This window comes from Balearica regulorum, chromosome 3 (genome assembly GCF_011004875.1).
Source record: "Balearica regulorum gibbericeps isolate bBalReg1 chromosome 3, bBalReg1.pri, whole genome shotgun sequence".
Classification (NCBI taxonomy): domain Eukaryota; kingdom Metazoa; phylum Chordata; class Aves; order Gruiformes; family Gruidae; genus Balearica; species Balearica regulorum.
Genome location: NC_046186.1, coordinates 13,371,151 through 13,384,324, shown reverse-complemented (window position 1 = coordinate 13,384,324; position 13,174 = coordinate 13,371,151). Strand labels below are relative to the sequence as shown.

The 13,174-nt window shown below is 41.9% G+C and overlaps 1 protein-coding gene and 1 long non-coding RNA gene across 9 annotated transcripts in view; one reads left to right on the top strand and one right to left on the bottom strand.

Annotated features, from left to right (window-relative positions):
- CYRIA (CYFIP related Rac1 interactor A) overlaps positions 1 to 13,174 on the bottom strand; it is a 59,496-nt gene that overhangs the window by 45,832 nt on the left and 490 nt on the right. Inside the window, exon 2 of one of the 8 annotated variants that reach the window (XM_075750573.1) lies at positions 4,454 to 4,525. The exons of the other annotated variants lie outside the window; for them this stretch is intronic. The gene's annotated coding sequence lies outside the window, so the exon portion shown is untranslated. The remainder of the gene's footprint in view (positions 1 to 4,453; positions 4,526 to 13,174) is intronic. 8 annotated transcript variants of the gene reach the window in all.
- The window catches only part of LOC142601433 (uncharacterized), a 480,670-nt gene continuing 469,118 nt past the window's right edge, over positions 1,623 to 13,174 (top strand). Inside the window, exon 1 of the long non-coding RNA XR_012834989.1 lies at positions 1,623 to 1,855. This is a non-coding gene — a long non-coding RNA (uncharacterized LOC142601433). The remainder of the gene's footprint in view (positions 1,856 to 13,174) is intronic.

Here is a 13,174-nt window from a genome sequence, read left to right as displayed (position 1 = left end):
AACAGAAGGCAAAGCTTAGGACAGGGATAAATTTCACACTACTGCCAGGATATACATCCTGTGGTTGAGGACACTGTAGATACCATCTGCTTACATTTAATTTATTCATTTAGATTCAAAATACCAGGACATAATTCTTGACTTTTTTTTAAATTTTTTTTTTTTAAACTAGAACGTTCAAAATGGCTAATTACACCTATGTATTCCTTGGGGCTTTTCTTATATGAAATACGAAACTCAATTATTCTATGATTTTAACCTGCTCTGGATTCTTTTTCCAGCTTTCCAGACACAGCTTCTCACTTTCAGCTTTTGGTAATTTTTTCTCCTATCCTAAGCACACAAAGTCCTTCCATTGCTTTCCCAAAGAAGTTGCTGAATCCCAGCTTCTGGGATTTTCAGCTTCCTGGAAAGCAGGATCTGTGGCCACATATATGTCAGAAAATAAAACAGACTAGGGCACGTAGCCATGCTCTGGGCTTAGAACCAAAGAGCATGGTACAGCTCGTGGCTGTACAACTAAAATCCTATCCCTCCAAACCAGCCTGGCCAGATCCAAACAGCCTTTTGGAAATAGTCCACCGTCTCTCCTAACCCCAGAACTATGCTAAGGCATTATCTGGGAGAGTGTTGGTTGGCACAGGACAAAACTGTGTCACGAATAGTACTAAAAAATGTAACAGCACGGTTGCATGCCATATCCATTCCTTATTTAGTTCCTACTATGAACATGTATAATGATTATAGTACCCGGTTGCTTCTGGAGAACATCATTTTTAGAAGTTAATTCCATAAGCAGCCAATGCATTTCAGAATGAACAGGTCACCTTTTCCAGACATTATAGCTTCTGGCTTTAATATCACATCCTCACCTAGGTGGCTGTTGCTTTCAAATCACAAGAACAGAACCAAATAACCATGTAACAGTTGAGCATTTATGTTTCCACATGTATTATATGCAGCACACATGAAAATATGCACTCTCTAGGTTTTGGACTTTTTTAATGTGTTCAGATAGACTGAAGATGAGCATCTGATTTCCTCATTTCAGCAAGCCTGACTGTTGCCAGTAGAATACTGGTCCTGAGTGTCAGCTGGTATAAAGTGGGCATAGCTCTACTGACAGCATCCCAATGTAGAGCAGCTGAGAGACTCTGCTTCTTCAAATTTTACCCAGATCAGGGTGGTGGGCAAGGAAGAAATTCACTTTACAAGATTAGCACTTCAGGAATAAATCTGTGTTTTTTTCATTAATTCACAAACTTGTTTCTTCTATGTCAGAAATCCCAACTTATTTACTTTAAAAAAAATCATGCAAACCTCAATCAAAAACATTTACCCTTCTTTTGCACAAAAAGAAACACAAGCAACAAGTCTTTGTAAACACTGCAGAGGCATATAAAAATTTTCCAAAGGAAAACACGACTACCCTGGTGCAAATATGGATGTAAATATTATATTTAGCAAGAATCACTCTGTTTAAAACATTGCATCGATGTAAGTGATTATGCACTGTCACGAGGTACTGAAAAATTACACTGACAAAAACATACACCCCTTTCACAACTGCTTACCTACCGATCAACTCACTGCATGCTTCTCCATTCCCAACTCTGCTTATCTTGAAGCAGTCTTAAAAATGTAATGGTATCGTGTATTGGGTTTGCGTGGCAACCTGTTGGTATTGGGGGGCTACAGGGGTGGCTTCTGCAAGAAGCTGCTAAAAGCTTCCCCCATGTCCGACAGAGCCAATACCAGCCGGCTCCAAGACGGACCTGCCGCTGGCCAAGGCCGAGCCCATCAGCGACGGTGGTAGCACCTCTGGGGTAACAGAGTTAAGAAGGGGAAAAAACCCGTGCGCAGCAGCCGGAAGAGAGGAGTGAGAATATGCAAGAGGAACAACTCTGCAGGCACGCAGGTCAGTGCAGAAGGAGGGGGAGGAGGTGCTCCAGGCGCCGGAGCAGAGATCCCCCTGCAGCCCATGGTGAAGACCATGGTGAGGCAGGCTGTCCCCCCGCAGCCCGTGGAGGTCCATGGTGGAGCAGATATCCACCTGCAGCCCATGGAGGACCCCATGCCGGAGCAGGTGGATGTACCCAAAGGAGGCTGTGACTCTGTGGGAAGACCGTGCTGGAGCAAGCTTCTAGCAGGACCTGTGGCCCCGTGGGGGACCCATGCTGGAGCAGTCTGCTCCCCGTGGGAGAGACCCACGCGGGAGCAGTTCATGAAGAAATGCAGCCCATGGGAAGGACTCATGTTGGAGAAGTTTGTGGAGGACTGTCTCCCATGGGAGGGACCCCAGGCTGGAGCAGGGGCAGAGTGTGAGGAGTCCTCCCCCTGAGGAGGAAGGAGCGGCAGAGACACCATGTGATGAACTGACCACAACCCCCATTCCCGGTCCCCCTGTGCTGCTGGAGGGGAGGAGGTGGAGAACACTGGCAGTAGAGCCCAGGAAAAAGGGAGGGGTGGAGGGAGGTGTCTTAAGATTTGGCTTTATTTCTCATTATCCTACTCTGATTTGATTGGTAATAAATTAATTTAACTTTTCCCCAAGTCGAGTCTGTTTTGCCCATGTCAGTAATCATTGAGTGATCTCTCCCTGTCCTTATCTCGACCCAGGAGCCTTTCGTTATACTTTCCCTCCCCTGCCCACCTGAGGAGGGCAGCGATTGAGCAGTTTTGGGGGCACCTGGCCTCCAGCCAGGGTCAACCCAGCACAGTATTGACAAAACTGCATATTATTCTGTAAAACCTCAACAAACCATTTGTAACTGTTGGAGTACTGGCTGCCAATCTGATCCAGGGAGTCAACCTAATAGTCCACCTAATAACCATCTGCTCCAACCTAATAATCCCAGATGATGAACTCCTACACCCCGATTTATTTGGGAATACTTTCATTGTAGTGCCTTGAACTACAGGTACAATTTCTGTCTTTCAAAAAGATGAAAAGATGACACATCTACCCCAACAGTGACATCAACACTCAAGTAAAGACCATCACTGCAATTAACCAGAAAACTCACTATCAGATCTTCCAAGAAAAACAACCAAATCCTTACAACACAACAAAAACCCTCCCACATAAGTGAAGTAACAAATTTATTAAATCCCAGTGATGAGAACACTCCTGGCATGAGACAGACATCTGCTTCTCACAGATTTTGGCCTACATCCTAGTTCTGATGTGGAAAAGAAAAAAAAATAATAAACCAGCTTGAAAGAAAAAGAAAATGTGACTATAGATCCAGAATTAGTATGGTCCTTTTGCTCTGTTCCCAGGATACCTACAGTGACACCAGAAAAGGATGATGCTAAGTAATGACTTCTCATTACTAAGATCTTAATTTTCTCCAGCTCCCTTTGAACACCCTGACAAAATGCTTAATTTCATAAGAAAGTAAATGTTGGGGTCAAAAGTTTCCACTTCTCACATCTGCCAATGAAAAAAACCCAAAACCTTCAGGTTTGCATGGGTAGACCCATTCTGCTGTGATTTCTAAAGCATCTTGTGTTGGACTGCACAAAAAAGAGACACAGCTAATTTACATGCTTCCATGTCAAATCTTTTCATAACATCATTAAGTAAAGGGAATGTGCAAAACTGACTAAAGCTAAGCTGATCAATACTGTCAATCACGGACTCAGAGATGGTTTTGAATGCACATGGAGGACATCAGCAGGCAGCACAGTTCAAGACTACCCTGATACTGGCTGCACACTCCGATGCCAAACCAGGAGCCCATCGAACACCACCTAGTAACCCATGGCAGAAGCTGGGTGGAATTTATTTAAAGCTGTTAATTGCCTTCAGTCTATGGAGAAAATGTGACTCTCATCAATGCGAGGACCATATTTTTTGTCAGAATATGTCAAAGGAAGTCAGACAACTCTTGCTGTACTGTACACTGAAATTTACCATAAGACAGCAGAGCGAGTGGGCTCAAGGACTTCTCCGCTTACAGAAAGGCACCAAGATGTCCAGATTTGATTTCTAGGCAAGTCCTTGGAGATTCACCTGAATAGTCTGTTTTCTATAAAACTGGACATGAAACTTGTCAACAGTACAAAATTAAGCAATAAACTTAGGCATGCCTACCTATTGTCACTGGCACAAGATGGCTAATACCACACACATTCTCCAGCAGGGAAGTGTCTGCTGGTTTGGAGGACAGCCTAATCCTCAAGAACTGGGATTTTTATCTTCTTTGCAAACCCATTTATACCCAACTTCCCTTCAGAATCTCTCATCCATACAGAAAAAAAAAAAACCCAACCCAAAACCAAAACCCCAAAACAACCCCAAAACCCAAAACATAAAGAAGTTATTAGGAGAATGAAATGTTTTACTTCAATGTCAGCTGAAGGAAATACTACCGCATACTCTGCTAGTCATATCACATTGAACACAGAAAGCAGAATGTCTCGTACTGAGTACAAGAAACAAAGCTACCTGAATAACCTCCCCCCCGGATCCTCATCTCGTGATTCTCTTTAAAGCAAGTCATATGGCAGCACTTTTCTCCTTTTACGGGCAAAAAAAAAGGAGAAAGGAAGTCAGCACCGTGAGCGGGATGGCACTGCCACATGAATCAAGCAGCTCAGAGCTGTACTACTACTCACTCATCCCTACCTCAGTGCATTAAGAATACATACCCTGAGAGAGGGATACCATGAATCAACGGCCATTTACTTAATGCATATATAATTACATGTCACCAAGTGTTTCACGCTGAACTCATCGCTACAGAATGTATTAAAAACTAAAGAGTAGAGGGCATGTAATGTATTTGCATTTGCTTATCTACCATCTTGTTTCTTTGTGTGAATGTCCTGTTGATAGCATGAGAACCTCTTCTTTGGGAAACAGCTGTAGTGATGAGCAGCAATTAAAATGATATTACTTTCTGCCACAGATATTTCCATATGTGTCCCACACTGCCCCAGTGCCAACCTCCCACACCCAGCTCAGCCCACCTCCCTTTTCTTCACCAGCTCTACAGGACAGAGTAAAGGAAAGTTACTGATGATCTGACTTAATAAATTTGGCTTCTTGGAGAGAACTCTGGAAATTTCATTAGCTCACCACTAGGGAAAGGTAAATGACATACAGAATTCCCCATGTATCAGGCAATAAAAGGTATAAAAGCCTTGTTGTTCTTCTATCAGTAGAAAGAAAGAAATCATTGTTTCTGCTTCAATAACTAATATTTGAGTTAAAAGCCTACATCATGAGGACTCCTACCGATAAACAGCTAAAGAATTGAGAAATCCTAAGGAAACCCATTTCCTCTCCATGTACAGGCGATGGGATGAAGAATTTGCAAGAACTCCCACCTCCCGCTCAAGCATCAGCCAGACTGCCAAAGCGTACGCAGAGGCAGAACACCTGCACACATCTGTGGAGTCAGGGAACGTATCTGTCAGCCATACAGGTACCCATCATCAATTCAAAACCACCTTGCTTTTCCTCAGCTGTTTATATGCAGTCATCCTGAGTTTTATTTGAATATTGCAACTTAATATTCCACTGCTTTGTTTGAGAGTGATCCTGAAAACAACTGAATTCAATTACATGAGTTATGCTTGCTTGGGTCACAGCCCACGCATCAAAGTTAAAATACAGATAAGCACTTCCAGGGTCAGAGTCTCTGTCCTTAAAACATTTTTTTTCTCTTTTTTTTTTATTTATTTAAAGGAAGGAAACAGTCTCCCTGGTTATCAGATCATTACTAGGTCAGATCAGACGGCCAAAACAGCAGAGTTCAGCAAGGAGTTTAAAATAATCCCATCATTTGTTGAAGTCTAATATTCCTCTTAGACAGAAAATAGGATTTGTTGTATATATGTATTTGTTATTGTTTAAGATTACCATTTGCTCCTTGGTAGCTTTAAAGTGTTACCAGTATGTATTTAATTCTCTTTTGACAAAATGATATTTCAGTATAAACACAGAATATTTCTTTAAAAAGTAGTATTTTAACCTGTAGGTGTCCCTTTGTCTTACGAATAAAGGAGAAGACACTGAATAACAGCAACCACAAGAGTACAAACACTTTCTTACGATTGTGGTGACTCAGACTGCCAGGATTTGGCAGCCCACAGTGTTCCTCAGCAGCAGAACAAAAGGGGATTTTTTTTTGGCAGATTTACTTCTAGTTCAGTAAAGGACAACATGATACTCTGTGCCATAATGAATCAAAACCTCAGTAAAACAAAGGCATAAGTAGTCAGACCCCAATCATTTTTTGTCTCGCAGTATAAAAATGGACAAGCAGATTATCTATACTTCTAAGGCCTCTGTGTGCTCTCTCCTTGTCTTTTGGGAAAAAATAAAATAAAATTAGTAAGATTATCTAGTTACAGAAATACGAATCAGTTCTACAGGCAACACATTCCTAGAATACTTCAACATCAGGAAATATTTTCTGTTTTCCTCTTGTATTCAAGAGATGTTGATACAAAATAGTAACTAGATTTTTTAACACCTTCTCTAATTAAAAACATAAACCCCGTAGACCTAAGTATCGCACTCTAACAAAATCTCTCAAGTATTCAGAGCATGAAACACATTTTGAGAGAGATTTGTTTTCCAGCATCCCCATCATGATCTCATTTGGAACGGCAAACCATCCCCACAGTAATTGGTATTACAGAGCTCTGCTGCAGCACAGCCTTCTGAGAGGGTGAGGGAAGTGTTCGAGTCCTACAGGGCATTTATGCTTTAATAATAAAAACATAGGAAAAACGTTTACAGAATATCAGCTCCCATTTCCTCTGCTGCTATCAATTATTAGGGACATGATTACGGACTTATTTCCAGAAGCTTCTAAGATGCCAACGGCTGTCATGAAATCTTTATCCGTAGGAGTCACCAACAGTCTACAGATGATCCTTGAAGCAAAACACTGTGCAATTACAAAGCAATACAACACAAGGCGTCAGACCATGTATATGTGCGTGGGAGAAAGCATAATTGAAACCAAATTAGACTTCCCTGGAAATGAAACATAACAAATTTAACAATCTAGCCTTCTAAAAATCTAACCAGGTTTGAACAATTCTGAGGAATATTATTATAAAATTTTCCCCTCACCATTGCCTCCCTCCCCCAATTTCCACAGCATTAAATGAGCCCCCCCCCCAAAAAAAAAAAATTAGGACCAGCAAATCATCTGTACCAGATAAATACCACTGCACATCTCTCACGGAGGCTATTTAAACACAATTCTGGAATCAATTTACTGGAGATAGGATCATATGGATCAGTTACCAGAGAGAATTTTCCTTATTCTCCAAAACCAATTCAGCTCTGTAAGTGGCACCATCACTCAGCATTTCTGTACCAGCTAACAACCAACAGTAATGAATTTTTGCCCCACAGCTCCACACCACTATTAATATGCATGAGAGAAAGCAGAAGACGAACTTTCTCCCTGCCTTTCCCAGAAAGCCATTAACTCAAGCTAACCTCCCAGACTTAATCTGGGGCGGCTGGAAAATGAAAATTGTAATGACCGGGCTTGGTACCAAATACACTTGTAATAAAGAAAATAAAACAGAAAGCAGGTTTTCTTTGAAATGACTTTGAAAAACAAGAAAACAACCCCTTCTTCCCACTTCTCAGTCTAACCACATTCAGCCTAGACGACAACAGTCTTAGGACACTACCAGGGTCAGTTCAATTGCAGAGGCAAATAGTGCAAAGCTGTCTTAAAATATTCTACCTTGGAGTAGGTGCTACTCCAAGCAGGACATGGGCCTTCTGGCCATTTTGCATCTGCTAGCCAAGCATAGACGCAGTGGATGTCATAAAGCATCTCAGCTTGATCTACAAGAAACGTCTGTGCTGGACAACTGAATCAAACCAGGCTCAAATGGTGTTCTAACCCCAAAATACTTTCTCCTGAAGTGAACCTCAGTCTTGCCAAATGTTGGCCTTCATCCCCCTAAAGTCTACACTTTTGTGAGATTCACTAGTCCATGAGACTAGAAGCACAAAATGGACGCACAGAAGAATTATGAACATGGCTACAATAAATGTTTGGTATATAATAGAAATTAAAATAACTGGGATAGTAAGCAGGAAGCCATCTAACCTAATAGGAAACAAAGTTGTGAAGGCTGTACCTTCAACGTCACCTATCCTGGAAGCACAAGAGGTACCTACGTTATTAAAAAGGTTATAAAACCTTCCGGCCTCCCCAGGAGCAAGATACAAAGTCATCCCTTTGACAAGCTGATGAGGAAAGGAGTCATGCAGTTTTGAAGTTTTAGATGAGAAGGCAGGAGCATGCCCCCAAGCACCATTGAGTAATTTAAGAGCATCGGGAAAGCAACTGCACAGGAAGTAAAAGTGGGCGGAAGGCTCTTTCCAGGCAAAGAGGCTGGCTCCCAACCACACCTCTGCATGCCAGGGTAGTGCCCTAACCCACAGACTATAGTCTGTCCTAGACTATTCCTGCTGAAGCTAGGAAATGGAAAAATATTTACTGGATGAAAGAATGAAACACCCATAGAAACCAGATTTCTCTCAACTCAGCTGAATGCCTTGAGACACAGGGCAGGAGTCACTCTCCCTCTGGCCTAATTAATTACTTCTTTCAAAGCAACACAGTTGCAGGTGAAATGAAGGCCAGCTTATGACACGCTGCTTGTTGCACTCCCCTGGGAAGAGGGAGATGTGAGCTCAACTTACTTCAAGCTGAAAAGGGGACAGAGAATGAAGCTTCACACTTCATGGGTACGGGATGGAACTAATGCACCATCGAATATAAGGAGAAGGTGGTGAGATAAACATCATTGCAAATGCTTCTTCCTCAAGTTTGAGTAAATAGCTTACACCTACTTATTTCTTAGCAAAACAAGCCTTTCAAATACTGAGGGAACATTCCCATCTCCAGATGCCAAAGGCAGTTAGGCAAGAGAGAGATGCCACTCTCCAGAATGGTCATGGTGGCAACAGCTCTGGATGGACGCAGAAACAAAGCTCTATGCATCTGATTTTCTTTACAGTAAAAAATACAGACAACAGTGTGCTCTCACACATGAGTTTTAAGAACATCAACCTTAGCTTTGAGGCATCTAATTGTAAAATAGGCCACTCAAATAATTTATGAATTCAGGCTGCAATTCAATAGGGAAAAGGATTTCCCCCCCCCAAATCCCATAAATTATATATAAAAAAGCTTCTAACAACTACTTAAATTTTAAGCTAAACCTATGTGTATCCGAGTGCTATAGGGGAGTCTAGAATGGCTGTTACCTAAAATGTCAGTGTAAGTCTACATATCCACTTAAAAACACCGAGCCACCTCCAGTGTTATTAAATCATGCAAAGATATGACTCAGTCATCCAGAGCTCCCCACAGATCAAACTCAAGATCCCAGTATGTTCCATGCCATTTTCTAAACATGACAGCTCCCATGCCGTACTGATGCTCTTCAACAGGTCTGAGGGACACACGTTCATGAATCACGTTTATTAACTTAAGACTTTAACCAAACCAGACTAGCACTGGTGAGAGGCACACATAACACCACAAGTTGCACTGCTATTTGAACCTTCATTTTGAACTTTTCACATTTTATTAACTTCACAAATTCGTCACACAAATTTACTCAAAAACAAGGCTCGGACTTGCGCATTAGCTTCACCTTTTGCATTGCCATTCATCCGAACCATGATGTTAAAAGTCAACCTGTACATTGCCACTACAAACAGCCTGACACACATATTATCACAGATGATAGGAAAAAAAGGATAAAATGCACAAAGAAGTCCCACAGGGCACTGGTTATGTAGTCTATGGACAAGTTTATAAATTAGACAAGACTATTTCAGCCATTAGCATCCAAAAGTAGCCCCTCCTGAATTTAGGTAAGACTGACTGATATTTAACTTAATGTAAACATTAAGATACCAATGATGAGATTATTTCTAAACATTTAAAATCCACAATAATACACAACAATCTTTCAAGCACCAGTGTGTCAGTGCTGCACTAGGTCATATCTGTCCTAAAAGGTATTTGTCCTATACCTATTACTGTTATTTTTCCTGTACGAGCGACTACTGCTACCAGTTTAAATCAAGAACTTATATCAAGCAGTATATAAAGGCAGAAAATAAGACATGTTTTTAATTTTAATTGGAAGTGTGAATTGGAATTCTGTGAAAGTAGAATGGTAAATTCAGTACTTCACAGGAATTAGGACCTGTACATCTTACATCATTCACACTGCTCTCATCATCATTCACACAAGTGCACAGCAGCTTCTATTACAATTTTAATTTAAACAACAAAATTCAAATTTATGACTGCATTTTTTGCAACTCTCAAGCTGCCCCATATATTAAATATTTTAATTCATGCCTCTCAAACTGTTTTCTCTGATTTAATGTTACTGTTTTGCATTCCTAGATAACATGAATAGAAAGCACTGCTAAAAGAATGATTGATAATACTGAAACAGATCCAAATACATACTGAATTCAGTACGGAGGAAACACTAAGAGGTTCTGGCTCCTTCAAATCAACATATACTATTAGTATGCATATTTCCCTGTCCACTGATGTTATAGGTCACATTGACATGCTCAGTTTGTCTCCAGGGATTTAATAGGAGACCTAATGATGTCTGGATTGCATATGGGTTTTGGATATAGAATAATATTTTTCTGTTTTGTATAAAATCTCAAATGAATGATCAAGTTCACGTGCTACCGTATGCATTATGCACCTAGTGCTAAAGAATGCCAGTGATTCTACAAAACTCTTACAGTTTCCCTAAAAGCTCTAATTAAAAGGGTAGTTGGAAATATATACAAATATGATCGTATTTGTATAAGGTATATGAGGTCTTATTTATAGAATCTGTACACCTATAAAATAAGATTTCTGTTAAAGTATCGGAATTGCTATTCATCTAAAAAACATCTAGTATTTGACACACATTTTAAGCCCTCATTTTGTATAACACGTAACATGTGGAAATCTGCAACATACTGCACATGCAAATCCTCAATGTCTTTGTGAGACCACCATACTGCTGAGGACAAGATATTTCAGCCTGACAAAACAGTGTCAAAAAATGATGTCATGAAGACAAGCTAAGCACACTAACAATGAATTATCTTCCCAGCACGGTAAAATTCACCAACAGACTCACTACTATGGCAAAACGGCATATGCTGACAGTAACTATGCAGTAGTATCCAAGATGATAACCATTTTTCCTTTGTGAATTAACCAAGTATTTTTTATTCTAATTACTGGCATACATTGTCTTTTTAATCACATGCGTTTTTTTTATTTTCTGTTTTTAATACAGAAGTTCACAGAAAAAACAAAGCGTCACTGCAAAAACAGCACAGGAGGATAGTGAAAAAGTACAGAGCAGAATACAATAAAATACTGGCCAGTCATTAAGAAACCATATAAATAACCCAGAGAGCCTCGCTTATACTTGCCATTGTTGACATTTAAGTTAAACCTTAAGAACCAGACAGACTATACAAACTGAAGTTGAAGAAATTTATTCTTAGTTGCTACTTTATGCTTTTTATGAATTTAAGTCAAACCCTTCATGCTATTCCTATAATTTGTAATTTCATTTCATTAAAACATTTTTTTACAGTCTACCCTAGGAAAGCTAAATTCATGAGCAGTAGGGCTTTATCATTAGCTTTTAATTCAGGCCGGGGGGGGGGGGGGGGGGGAGGGGTATTGCAGGAGAGTAGAAAGGAGAGTCAAACATGAGAAATTACAAAGTTTATTCCTTAAAAAAAATGAAGAAGTACATTGCTGATGTGTAAGTCTTCCTTACATGTTATAAAAATATAAAAGTTAGCATCACAGAGAAAAGGGAAGTATCAGCTTGGTTCTTCCCTATGTAATGTGAGTTGGGGTATTTTTGCAGAGCAGTGCTGAGCATGAGAAATTCTTTGCCCACAAGGCAACCTCATGTCACGACAGCATTTCATTCCAGATCTCCCCACCTAAGAGTTCACAATCAAAGCAGTTTTTATTTTCTTCTGACCTTGCAGATGGCGAGAACAGAGGCAAAGCAAAAACATCCCTGTCCCTCTTAACTTGCCCTTTCCCCATACACATACAAACTGCCTTTAGGATCTGATAAACAAAAACAGAGTGCAAAGATTGGTTGTCTGGCAATCAGAGACTACCAGGAACAGACTGGAAACCAACCCACATCACCACCCTCGGCAAGTTACTAACACCACCACTGAAAGCATGTGAAGTTACGTCTTGCTGTGTTGCCAGTGAATTACGGAGCATTCGATTTTACACAGAGGCATCATGTATTACTGAGACCTTAGCATAACAAAACCCAGATAAACAAAATTAAAGCTAAACGGTCCTGAAATTAAATTAGGGAAAAAATAATAATAAGAAGAACAGATGCAAGCGTGGTATCTGTTCACTGTAACACATCTCAGCATGGACAGAGATTCGAACGAGATGAATGCAGCACTACAGATCGTGCTTCTCATCTCGCGCCTAGCTAGGTACTCCCCTCAGGAAACACCGCGTTTACAGCACCCTCCATCCAACAACCACCGGCAGCTGGAACAGAAAGTTTTGGGTATACTCAAACTTGTGAGCTTAATCCCCTTCTCTCCCCCCACTACAGCAGAGGCGTACTCGACGTGTTGTTTGATAGATAGCCTCGGGCAGTGTTAGAGTTAAGCCAGGCTTCCCTGGGCCCGGGTGCAGGCAGAGACAGGTCCCCGCACCGGCGCTGCCCTCCCCTGCAGCCGCGGCGGCTCCGGCATCCACCGGCCGGCAACGAAACCCCAGAGAGTTCCACCCTGCAGGGCCCGTGCCCGGGGAAGCCTCTCCCGCGGCTGGGGCAAGGCCAACGGGGGAATCTCCGCGGGGGCTCGCACCGCAACCGACGCCTTTCCAAACGCAGCCGGTCGCCGAGGCGAAGCGAGCCCTCCCGGCGCTCACCGCCCCGGTGCTACAGGAGCCGGCAACGGTCTGGGGCCGGCGCTTTCCCAGGCAACAGTTGGCTGTGCCCCCCGGCGTGCCCCCCCGCCACCGCCTGGCCACCTCGGTCCCGCGGCGCCGGTGCGAAGCGGCAGGGGCAGCCGCGCCGCCTGCGGCCCGGGCCGGCCGGGGAGGGGTGACCGTGGACCGAGGAGCGGCCA